Raw genomic sequence first — 11,029 nt, forward strand, 5'->3', positions numbered from 1 at the left:
CTTTCCCCTGGTACAGTGGAGAAGCTGAGGAGAGGACTGGAAGTTGTGCTGTATCCTTGAGGAGGCAGAAGTACAGCCTGGGGTCAGCAGGGTGAGAAAAGAATTTCCCAAATCCACTAATGCTCTGACCAGTTTTGTTCCCAGCACTTGGCTGTGTTTCCCAACTCTTAAATGCAGTAATTTACTTTGGTATCTCTTTTTAACTGACTTAGTGAAGCAATTGTGCATTTTATGAAGGTGTTGGCATCCAATAAAAGCACCTGCTGTTCGTTTCAGTTGTTACATCAGAGCACTTCCACTGGTGATTCTAGAGCCAGAAAGAACTGCATCTGGACCCTCAAGAGAAAAGTTAGTTACAAAACTTAAGTAATTTTTTTCCAGATCTAAACACACTTTGCTGTGATATACCAATAGACTTCAGGGAGATGTTTAAAAATAAAAAATAATTGGGAGCCTTCAGCTGAAGCTGGTTTGCCAGTATTAAAGTGGTGATGTGTTCCAGCTGTCTGGCTTTGTGGGCAACAGAAAGCAGCTTCAGTAAGAAGAGATTTGTTACTGACACTGCAGTGTTGTACAGCCCTATCAGAGAGGTGGGAGAAGATTTAAGAGTGGGTAAAATAATCCTGTTCATCACAAGCACGTTGGGTGCTCAGATAGCTGCAGTGCTGGCTGCTGGTCCTGATTTTCAATCCCCTGCCATTGCAATTCCAGGGGATGACTCACTTTTTGTGTTTCACAGAGTTCACATTTCACTGTGAGGGGGAAGAAACATTCTTCCAGTGTCTCTTGAAGAATAACTTCATGTCACAAGTCTTGCTCATTCTTTATTTAGTCCAAGTAATAGTTCTGAAGGAATGTTCCTGTTTGGAATTGCTGCTTCAACTCACTCCTTAAATTAGTTGCTTTGCTTGGTGTTTCTGGAGTTTGGGTGTGACAGTAACTGTTGCCTTTCACTTTTAAGCCAAATGGAGCTGGTAGCACCAAATGCTGATTAAAAAGTTAAATTATGTCTCTGGTTCAATTACTGGTTGGTGATGGCAGCGCGTTGCACTGCTCTGAAGCTGTGAATATGCATCATGAGGGAAAAAACCCTATTTGTTTGCAGGTAGTCACACCAAAAATAATACTACAGAATAATTAAATCTCTATGGAGATTATGTTTGTCATTGGGAGTGACTTGAGCTGGTAGAGAAAATGATGAAGTTAAACCTACACTGAGATGTGAGGACAGAAATTCAAGAATAATTCTCTTCCATAACACATCATGGTTATAAGGCCAGACTGATTTTCTTACTTCTCATTTTTGGGAGATGGAAATAGAGGATGTAAAATTTAAAATTCTACTTTTTTTTTTTCTTTTACCATTTACACTGCTGTTGATATTCAAAGATGTGTTTCTTCACAAAATACGTCATATTTCTTTGAAAAACTTAAAGGTATTTATAAAGTTGCTCAGAGGGTATTAGAGAGATCTCAGTGAAGAAGAGAGCAGTATTTATTTCTAAGCATTAGACTGACCACAGTGCACTACAGAGCATGGGTAAGTGTTTTGCTTTTCCTCTTTGAGGGATTTTATTTGGCCAGAGAAGATGGAAATTCCAATAAATGTGGCCATAAAAAAAACACTTGTAGGCAGAGATAGTGCAAAACTATCAAAAGAAAGCTAACTGATGTAATGTTACTGCCCTTTTCTGGTTTCTGCACCTCTTGAGAAAAGAGGCTGAGAGGAGTGAGGGAAATTTAGTTAAAATAGCAGATAAATGCAGAACTAAGCACAAACATCTGATGGAGGGAAGTGTGTTTTGATGTAATGCTCCTTCTCCTGGTCTCAGCTACTTTGAATTCTTTATGTTGAACAATCTGTTTCCCTTGGAAAAAGCTCTGGCTCTTGCTGACAACAGTGCTCAGCATCTGCTCATTTCAGGAGAAAGCTGTTCTCTATTTTTGAGGAAGTGCAGGTTTTAATTGGAATTTATGATCCTGCCCAAGAACAGAGCAATTGTAGCTGGGGCTGGTGCTGTGATCACTGCCTTGGCTGTAGCCTGCCCTGTCCACAGCTCCTTTGAGAAAGAACAGCTCTTGTTCAGCCTATTTTTAGAATTAAGAGAGTTGACTCAGAATGTTGAAATGACTTAATTGGGGTGTGACTTGGCAAGGGGAGATTTTGGATTTCGCAAGAAACACGGTTCAGCCCGATGGATTGTTCCACAGCTGACATTCCCACAGTGCATCTTCCCAGTTCACATCTCTTGGTGCTTTCACCTAATGTGAGGGTGAAGGGAAATATCTTGGGTATCAACATTATCAATTTCACAGCTTTCCTGTCTTCAGAAAGCTTGTGATTTAAAAAACTTTCAAATTGCCTATTGCAGATGCAGAACTGCTTTGCACGTGCTGTGTGGGATGTTTCTCGTTTCCCTGTCAGAGCATGAGCAGGGCAGGGCTTTAGCAATTCCAAGAACAGCTTTTGTTCCCTGGTACAATATGGGATTAATTTCCTTGTTTAATGTAGGAAAACATCATCATCCTTTCAGGGCACCTTTGTAATCCCTTGGGAAGAGCTACACACAAGAGTGCTGACTTGACTTGTGTCTTCTCATTCGGCTTCCTGTAGCATCCCTGATCTCCCTTTTGTTCACATTCTGAGGTGAGGTTCTGCCAGCACAAGCAGGACCTTGGAGATGTGCCTTCTTCAACATGCAGGACTTCATGGAACTGGCATCATCACTGTCTTTTACTGAATATCCTTCAATTTGGAGAGCGTGGGAGGTTTTATGCCATCTGTCTGTTTATAAGTTATTCAAGAAATTATTTTTACCTGGGATGTTACCATGACAACAGACAGACAGTAAAGTCTTCACCAAATGCATTTCTAATGTCCAACTGCTGCTAAATCACTAGGATCTGGTGTCTTGCTGTGGTTTCTGTAATGAAGACAGTGGGAAAGAGGTGTAAATACTTGTTTTACCAAATATACATTCTCCAGGTATTTTTAGATTATTAATGAAATGCCTTGGGCAGTAATACATATTGCAAGCAACATCCTTAAATATTTTTTCCCCCTCACCATCTGGATGTGAGAATAGGAAGAAAATCATTTTTATCAGTAAAGGATACATTGATTTATACAGATATTATTAGGGAGCTTTTTAAATTATTTATATCTACTTTGATTTCTGTGCTTTGCTCTGTGGGCCTGCAGATTGTAACTTGAGCGATTTGATGACTGATATCATTTCAGCTTCTAGGATAGCTCAGCATTTCCCTGGAAGTTGTGTTCTGCAAACCCTCCTGAGTTAGAAACCATTGGTGTAGTAGGAACTGTTCCTGCTGCTGCTGCTCTCTTGTGACAACACATTTCAGCTGAAAGCACTTGAGGCCAGAGAAATTGAATGTTCAGGTTCTTGCAGCTGAAGGCACTTTGCTGAAACAGTATTTAGTCAGTTCTGATAAAACTTTGGGGAGCTGGGAGTCATTAGTCTCAGAAGCAGCAAATGAGATCATTATCTACACCTGGAGGAAGAGTCACTTTTCAATCCAAGACTGCACATTCCCTGCAGTGGGGCCAGATTTAGCAGGTTTGGGGTTAAACTTACTGGTGGAGAGTGGCTGCTTCTTCACCTTCTTTGTGGATAATCAGCCCATTCAGGTAATAATGGATTTTGGACGGTCTGGGGATTTATGGAGACTGTTCAGCTCTCTTAATCTGTTAGTGTGTATGAAAATCCTTTTCTAATATAAATCTGTTTCATACAAATTTGTAAAAAATCGGCAGTATACATTTATCTAAGTGCAAATAGTCTGATTTGCTGGGGGAAGACCTCCTCAGAGGTCTGCAAAAAGCTCCTGCTTCTAACTTCAAAAACTGTCAGCACAGGTTTTTGGCCACTTGTAAAAAAGCTGATTACCCAGAGCCCTTGAAAACAGTTTGGTGAAAAGACAAGGTGCTTTGATGTTTTGGCCTCTATTCCATAAATACATCAGTGACATTTGTTACCCGGCATGAAAATTCACATTTGTTAAGTGCAACTATCCGTAATGTTTCTAGATCTCTGTTCCAATCTTTAACTCATGCTAAGCCCCTCTGAAAGGTGCTCCGAGATACACAAAAGCTGAGATCCTTCCCAACTCTGGTGCTCAGGACTGGGGTAGGACAAAGGCTGGAAGGTGAGTGCAGGGTAGAACTGATAACAAAACTGTGCCATTGCAGAGGATTTTTGAACCATTTGTTAAAAGAGTGCAGGTTTAATCCTTAAATGAGCTATTTTGTACTTTACCACAGGTAGAGCAGAGAGCAGGGTTAGCAGCCAAATAGGCTGAGCATGGAGGCTCTGGAGGTATGAAGAAGGAGCAGTTACTGGTGAGGACCCCATTTCTGGGAGAGTTTTAGATTCTAAGGTATCAAATCAGGTTTTACTTCTTAAGCCACTGCCAAATCGTTGAGATTTTTCTCTTATTTTATTCTTTTCAGTCCTCACACTGTGTCACTTTGAGATCTCTCTTTGAATCAAAATACTCAGTTGTGGTGTACTGAAATTGAACTGTTGGCAGCAGTTGGATGGTCAGACATTTAATCACACCAAATTCTGTTCTTTATATGTAGTGTCTGCCTAACTGAGCTAGCTTATTTCACAGTGCTCAGGGATCCATGCTTTTTTTCACTAATGCTAGATCAGCCACCAGGAATTTGGAACAAAAGAAGCAATTACAGAGGTGTAGCTGCATGTTGTATCACTGGTGTGCAGCACTTCAAAAATGAAAGCAAAGGATGCTGCTCTGTGTCCTCCAGTTTTATATATTTGATTTCTGCAAAAGAGAAATTGCAACTAAAACATTACAACTGCAGCAATTCCTTGTTTGCTCTGACAAGGAGCAAGAATTCCTAGTTTTAATCTGTTGGTCTCTTAAAGAACAATCTTTCAGTGTGCCTTGGCCAAATGCTTGATTTGCAGAACTTGCCAGCTCCTTCATTCACTCAGCAACAGCATCAAGGTTAGAAGCATGGTGGGGTTTTTTGGTCCAAAATCTTTGTCTTTCTGAAAATGCCACTTCAGAACCAGGGACTTGTGGTCAATGAGTTGGGAGAAGAAATAAAGAGCAATTTTTATCAACTGGGAGTAAAGACAACTCCAAAAGATTTCCTGATGCTGAGGAAAGAGCAACAGTAATGAGCCCCCATGGGAAATGTAATGTGAGTAAAATAGTTGGTGGGGAAGAGGAGTAATTTTATGAGCCAGGTATAATTTCAGATTTTTCCTGAACTTACTGACCTTGCTGAGGATGGGAAAACACTGCAAGTTGCTAATTCAGTTATTTCAAAGAACATGATAGTGGCAGATGAAAACGAGGGTATTAATAAAAGACCAGCAAATGGGGTGATCTTTAGACAGATTTTTAAAAATTATTTATCCATCAGAGTTTATTTTAAATAAGAAATACAAGCAAGGATGTGAATCTGCAGATCACAAATTGCACAGAGGTTCCCCTTGTTTAATTCCAAAAGCCTCCTGGTAAAATGAGAGTGGGTTGTGAGGCACAGCCATCCTTTAAAAACATTCAAAATTGTCATCTGCTCTGGGGACTGTGACTGGGTTGGGACTCCAGAGAACCCACAGCCCCTTTCCCTCTCACCCCCTCCTGATGGGCTGATGCTCCACAAAGTGAGTGGTCCGCTGGGAGTGAATAAAAACATACCAGGCATTTGTGAAGCTGTGCTTTTCAGTCAGGAGACAGATGCAGGTTTTCCCCCAGAAATACTCTGAGCATTGAGGTCAGTAGCAGTCAAAAGCCTGTGCTGCAAGGGGCGCTTGAGAGAGCCCTGCTCAGTTCTGCAGGGAGAGAAGAGAAAGGGAAGGGGGAAAGTGGCAAACGTGAAAGCAACCCCGTGGTTTTTGCTCTTACTTGTTTTTCAAAGTGTGAGGGTGTGGTTATGTTAGAGATAAATGGGAAGACAGGAGGAGGGGAGGGAAAACAAGTGGTGCACATTATGTGCTGTCATCAGCTTCCCCAGCACACCTGCAGTGAGGAGCCCACACAGGCTTTCCTGAGAGGCTTGTGGCTGCTGCAGCATCCCTCAGTTGTGGCTCATGGAGCAGTAAAGGTGGTGTTTGAATTATTCCCAGGATCTCAGCTGTGCCATTAGTCAGCCTGGTCAGGTTTGTCCAGAGGCACGGAGCATCTCTGGCCTGGTGACTGCAGCAAGCATTCGGTCTGTTTGGACGATTAGTTACAGGAGCTGTCACAGCACAGAGAAAAGGAGGTTTATAGGCAGTACCACTCTGACGCCTCTGCCCACAGGAAATGTTGTACAAACAAACACAGGACCAGAGTCCTGAACAGTTAAAATGGATTTTCTTTGTGATCTAATGTCATCCTTTCCAATGAACTTACTTTTGCAGCTTTCTCAGACTTCATTCTCCAAGGCACTTTTCATCCTCAGTAGAATAAGAGCATGTAATAAGCCATTAGTTTCTCAAATAGATCACATTCTGAAAAAAAACACTGGGGTTTTTCTGCTTTATGTACATCAGTGTGTATATTACATTTATGTACACATATACATGCATTTGCTTCCAAGAGGAGACGTGCATGGACAATTAGTGATGGCTTTTTCTTCACACAAATGGGAAGGTGGTAACTATCACTGTGTGTCTGAGCTGAAGGGAATTGGCACAGCCCCAGATGCTGCTGATTTCCCCTAGCTGGCAATCTCATTGTGCTTTTTATAAGAATGCATTAAAGGTATTAATGATGCTAACAAAGAGGAAAGTGGGATGATTAACAATGAAATGAAATAGCAGAGGAGGGAGGAGGTCTGGAAGGCTCAGTGTGCATCAGAGACTGTTCTCAGAGATGCAAACCAGGGAAAGCAACCCCTTTTTCACAGCTTTTGTCAGACAGTTGGTCTGGTGTGATGCCTGCCCAGTTGCCCACATCCCACATTGGGTGGTTCCAGCCCAACAAAGGGATTCTGCAAGGGTGGGTTCTCCTTTCTGCAAGAACTTGCCAATAAATAAAAAAGCAGTGGGTTTGGGGAGCTCTACAATTCTTTCACAGTGTAGAAGTGCTGGGAAGATAAGGGTTTTATTCAGTGTTACCTTTTCTTTAGGCAGCACTGGCTTGCAGCACAGGCTCTCTGTCACAGAGTGCTGCTCCCTTCCCCATTACAATCCTGCCTACACTTTGTTTTTTAATTGAACTCTGACTATAAAACCCAAAATACCTTATTTCAGTGATTGGATCTTCACCCCAGGCTCCACAGTTAGCACAGCTAGTGGAGGATAAAGGATCAGAATTAGCAAAGCTGGAGGAAATGTAATAGCAAATTCATGCCAAGAAGCCAACTGCAGAGATCCTGATCATCTCCATGGTGCTAATTTGGTGCTGCTGCTGTAGTTCACAGCATTGCCATTTCAGAGGCCATCAGCAGAGCTCAGTTAGATGAGCCTAAGAGAGCTGGGCAGGGCACTGGCTCTTTCCATAGCTCCAACTGCATATTTAGGATGCCTTTGAATTAATTTGAATGTATAGGTATGTGTGGATCACTCTGAGGTCATGTGATGTAGTTGGTAAATTGTTCCCAGAGCTCTGTGGAGTAGAGAAGAGGAAATAAACTGGTTTGTGGTAAATTGAATGAGTGTTGTGACCCCTCAGAGTGCTTTGCATCCTCCTCTGGCAAACAGATTCCTTAACCTGTGTGTGCTCTGCTGCTCTCAGGGCAGGCTGGGTTTCTGTTCCCTGTGGGCTGAGTGCTTCAGGAGCCCTTTGTTTTCTTTTCCTGAGCTTATGCCACTCTCAGTTCTGACTTCCAGATGTGGCTCCCACAAGGTGGGAACCTCTCAGACTGGGGTCTTTGCAGGGATGTAGCTCCAGCTCAGAGTCAGCCTGGCTTGTGAGAATTGCAACCAAGCAGTGAATTCAAGGACTAGAGCTAAAAACTCAGCTCCAGTCTTAGTCATGTTGGATATTCTCTTTAAGTCCTTGCTCTAGGTTACTGACTCCTGGGAGATGAGATGGTTCTTAGGTGCCATGTGCTTGGAATTTGTTTTCACATGTGTCAGATTATTGCACTGCAAGGCTCTTAGCAAAGCTGAAGGGTACAAAATGAGGCTTTTCTGCTCCTCACCTGCCATTCCCATTTCTGTGCAGATCTGCAGAATGCAGGGAAGGATATGGGGAGTGTAACTCCCAGTTGGCACCATCTGGCATAGCTCATGCTTGGCCTTCCAAGTATAGGATGTGATCACAGCCATGCAACTGTTCCATCCCCACATTGATGGGGCCTGTGGGTGCTGTTGGCACAGTTTGTTCTGAAAGTAGTTCCTAATTTTGTTAAAAAAACCACGAAAAAATAAAATAAAAAAACAACCAGCCAAACAAAAAAAAAAAAAATCCGAAAAAACAAACACTGTTGGCTCAGAAAAAAAGATGGAAAAAAATATAAACAAGCAAAGTCCCAGCAGCTCTGTTTTTAAAATAAAAAAAAAAGGAGGAATTTTTTATTTGGAGTATGAGGGGCCACAGAATATGATGTTCAGGACTGAAATGCAGCCAGAGGGCCCTGGGAAGCTCTGTCCTCCCTTGCTGCCTTTTGTTCTGCTCCAGACAAGCCTGCACTGCTGCATCCCTGGAATCATTTCCATCTAACACAGAAGGCTTCCATTAATACCTTCCTGCTTGCATCTTTGTTTCTGGGCAATTTCCAGAGCATTAAGCCACAGCACATTCACTTATTCTGGGACTCCACATCTCAGTCATTAGCTTCTTTTGCAAAGCCCTGTCCACTGCATGCAGCAAACCTAATTGTGCTGTGCTGTTCCCTCCCCTTTGGCTGCTGCAGCAGTTCCAGCCTCAAAGAGCTCCACCTGATTAACCACAACTGTTCCTTGCTGAAATCACCTTGGTCCCTATTACTCAAGCTGTGCTTTTGCATTTGATCTTTTAAATGCTTTGTAATGCTTACCCCACCTTTACGTGAAGCTAATTGGGATGTAACTTCCTACAGCACTTGCAGATCTTTTCCTGTAACGGTGCCAAAAGCTTTTCTGTCTCTGGGGCCTGCACCTGAGTGTAGCTGTGGAGTGACAGGTTTGCAGTGGTAAGGTTTGCACCAGCATCTGACAGTGTAGATGTCTGACTCTGCTGGCTGTCACTCACCCTGGGAAAAGGGGGAGCCTTGGGTGGGAAGGGTTTGTGCTACCAGCAGGGTTTAGAGCAGAAAACTGCCAGGCAGCCCAGGAAAAGAGCCCCCATGTCCTCCTGCTTTCACTGGCCACTTTGCAGTGCTGCTTTTCTCCATCCCAGTTCCACCTCCCTTCTCCCTGCTTTGATTTATTTGCAGACACTCGGGTGTCAGCTCCTCGTGCCTTTTGCTCCAAGCCTACAGCTTGCCTGCCCCTGGATCTGGCATCCCTGTGCCTTGGCACGAGCACTGAACAACCTCTCCTGCTGCAGGACCTTGTGAGATGTCTTTTATGAGGGTGCCACCCTACAAAAACACCCTCTAAAATGGAAATTGCCCATTTCCAAGCATGGGATGAAAGTCCTCTCTCTGTGAGCTGACATACAAGCTCCTGAAAAATTCTCTCATGTGCACATACCACCTCCTCCTCTCCTTTGCTTCTGCCTTTTTTTTTTTTTTTTCCCATCTGAAAGCAAGAGATTTGACACATCATATTAGGTGATTTCTGTAGGACTAATTTAAATACCACTCCTGGTTTGGAGATGCTGTTGGGGGTAAGGTGGGCTCGGACGCAGCTCCTTGTGTTGTGCAGTAGCTCAAATCAGGCTTAGCAGCTGCAAGCAAGCCTTTGATCACTGCTGTGCACAAAACATGAACCTCTCTGAATCAGCTGGCATTTCCATATGGGAAGGCATACAGGATTGTATGGAATGAGCAGGGGGAAGGCTGGGTGTTACCACTGTGCAGTGAAGTGCTGAGGAGCAGCACATCCATTCTCCCTGCAGGCTGTGTTAACTTGTGAGGGGCAAGGCTGGGGAAGAGGAGGCTTGTGCTGCCCCTGGGGATGGAGAAGGAGCATGTTTGTGTGGATCTCAGCTGGGATGGGAGGCCCGTGGAAATGAAGGAAAGATGGGAGAACTAGTTTTTTAGGTGAAGACTGTAACCTTCTCCTATTCTTATGGGGAGAAAGGGGTTTTTTTTAATGGGGTCTGGTTTATTTGCAGACCAGCAGGAAAGGCTTTGCTCCTTGCACGCTCCCTGCCTCGTCATTCCAGACACGAGCTCTGGGCCAACATCCCGTGTCAGTGGCAGCCCTGGTATCCAGAACTGCTGCGTGTGAGAGGAAGGACCGGGGCAGGAGCGGATCGGCAGTGTCTGGAAGGTCCAGAGAGGGGCCGGCGGTGCCGGGAAGGAGCCGAGCGCGCGTCTTCTGACAGAGCAAACGCCTGCTTCGCATCCTGCATCGGCCGCCGCTTCCCGCAGCCTCTGCTGGGATGGAGAGCGAGTGCCACCGTGTGCCCAGCAGCAGCCATGGCTCCCACCCCGAGCCCGGGGTCCCGGTCCCTTCCCAGCCGCCTCCTGCCCCGGCAGAGGGGCCAGCAGGGCTGGGAGCTGGGCTGGGCTTCCAGGCACGGACGTGTCAGAGCGGCAAAGCCAGGGGCAGACAGGGGCGATGGGCTAAACTGTAGGAGAAGATCCCTTTAATATAGCAGAGATCCCTTTGGGCTCTTTCCATAAATGCCAGAGCAGAGGGCTGGCTCTGGCCCCGCAGGAAGCAGGGCTGGACCGGCGGGAGGAGGCAGAGTCACCTCCTCCATTCAGAATGAAATTCAATTCAAGCCGCAGTCTTGAAACCGAGTTCGTAGCTCAGGGCGTGTGTAGGCGCAGGACACTGAATCATTCACCGGCGGCTCGGTGACACAAACGCCACCCGGGAGGGCCGGGCACTGCCAGCGGCAGCGCTCCGCTCCGGGCACGGTGTCCCTGCTGTCCCCGAGGAGAAGCGACAGTGGTGCCATCCTGCGGCCACCTGGCCCTTTGCAGGAGGCACGGGGGCTTTGTCCCCTC

Source organism: Serinus canaria, chromosome 20, assembly GCF_022539315.1.
Source record: "Serinus canaria isolate serCan28SL12 chromosome 20, serCan2020, whole genome shotgun sequence".
NCBI lineage: Eukaryota > Metazoa > Chordata > Aves > Passeriformes > Fringillidae > Serinus > Serinus canaria.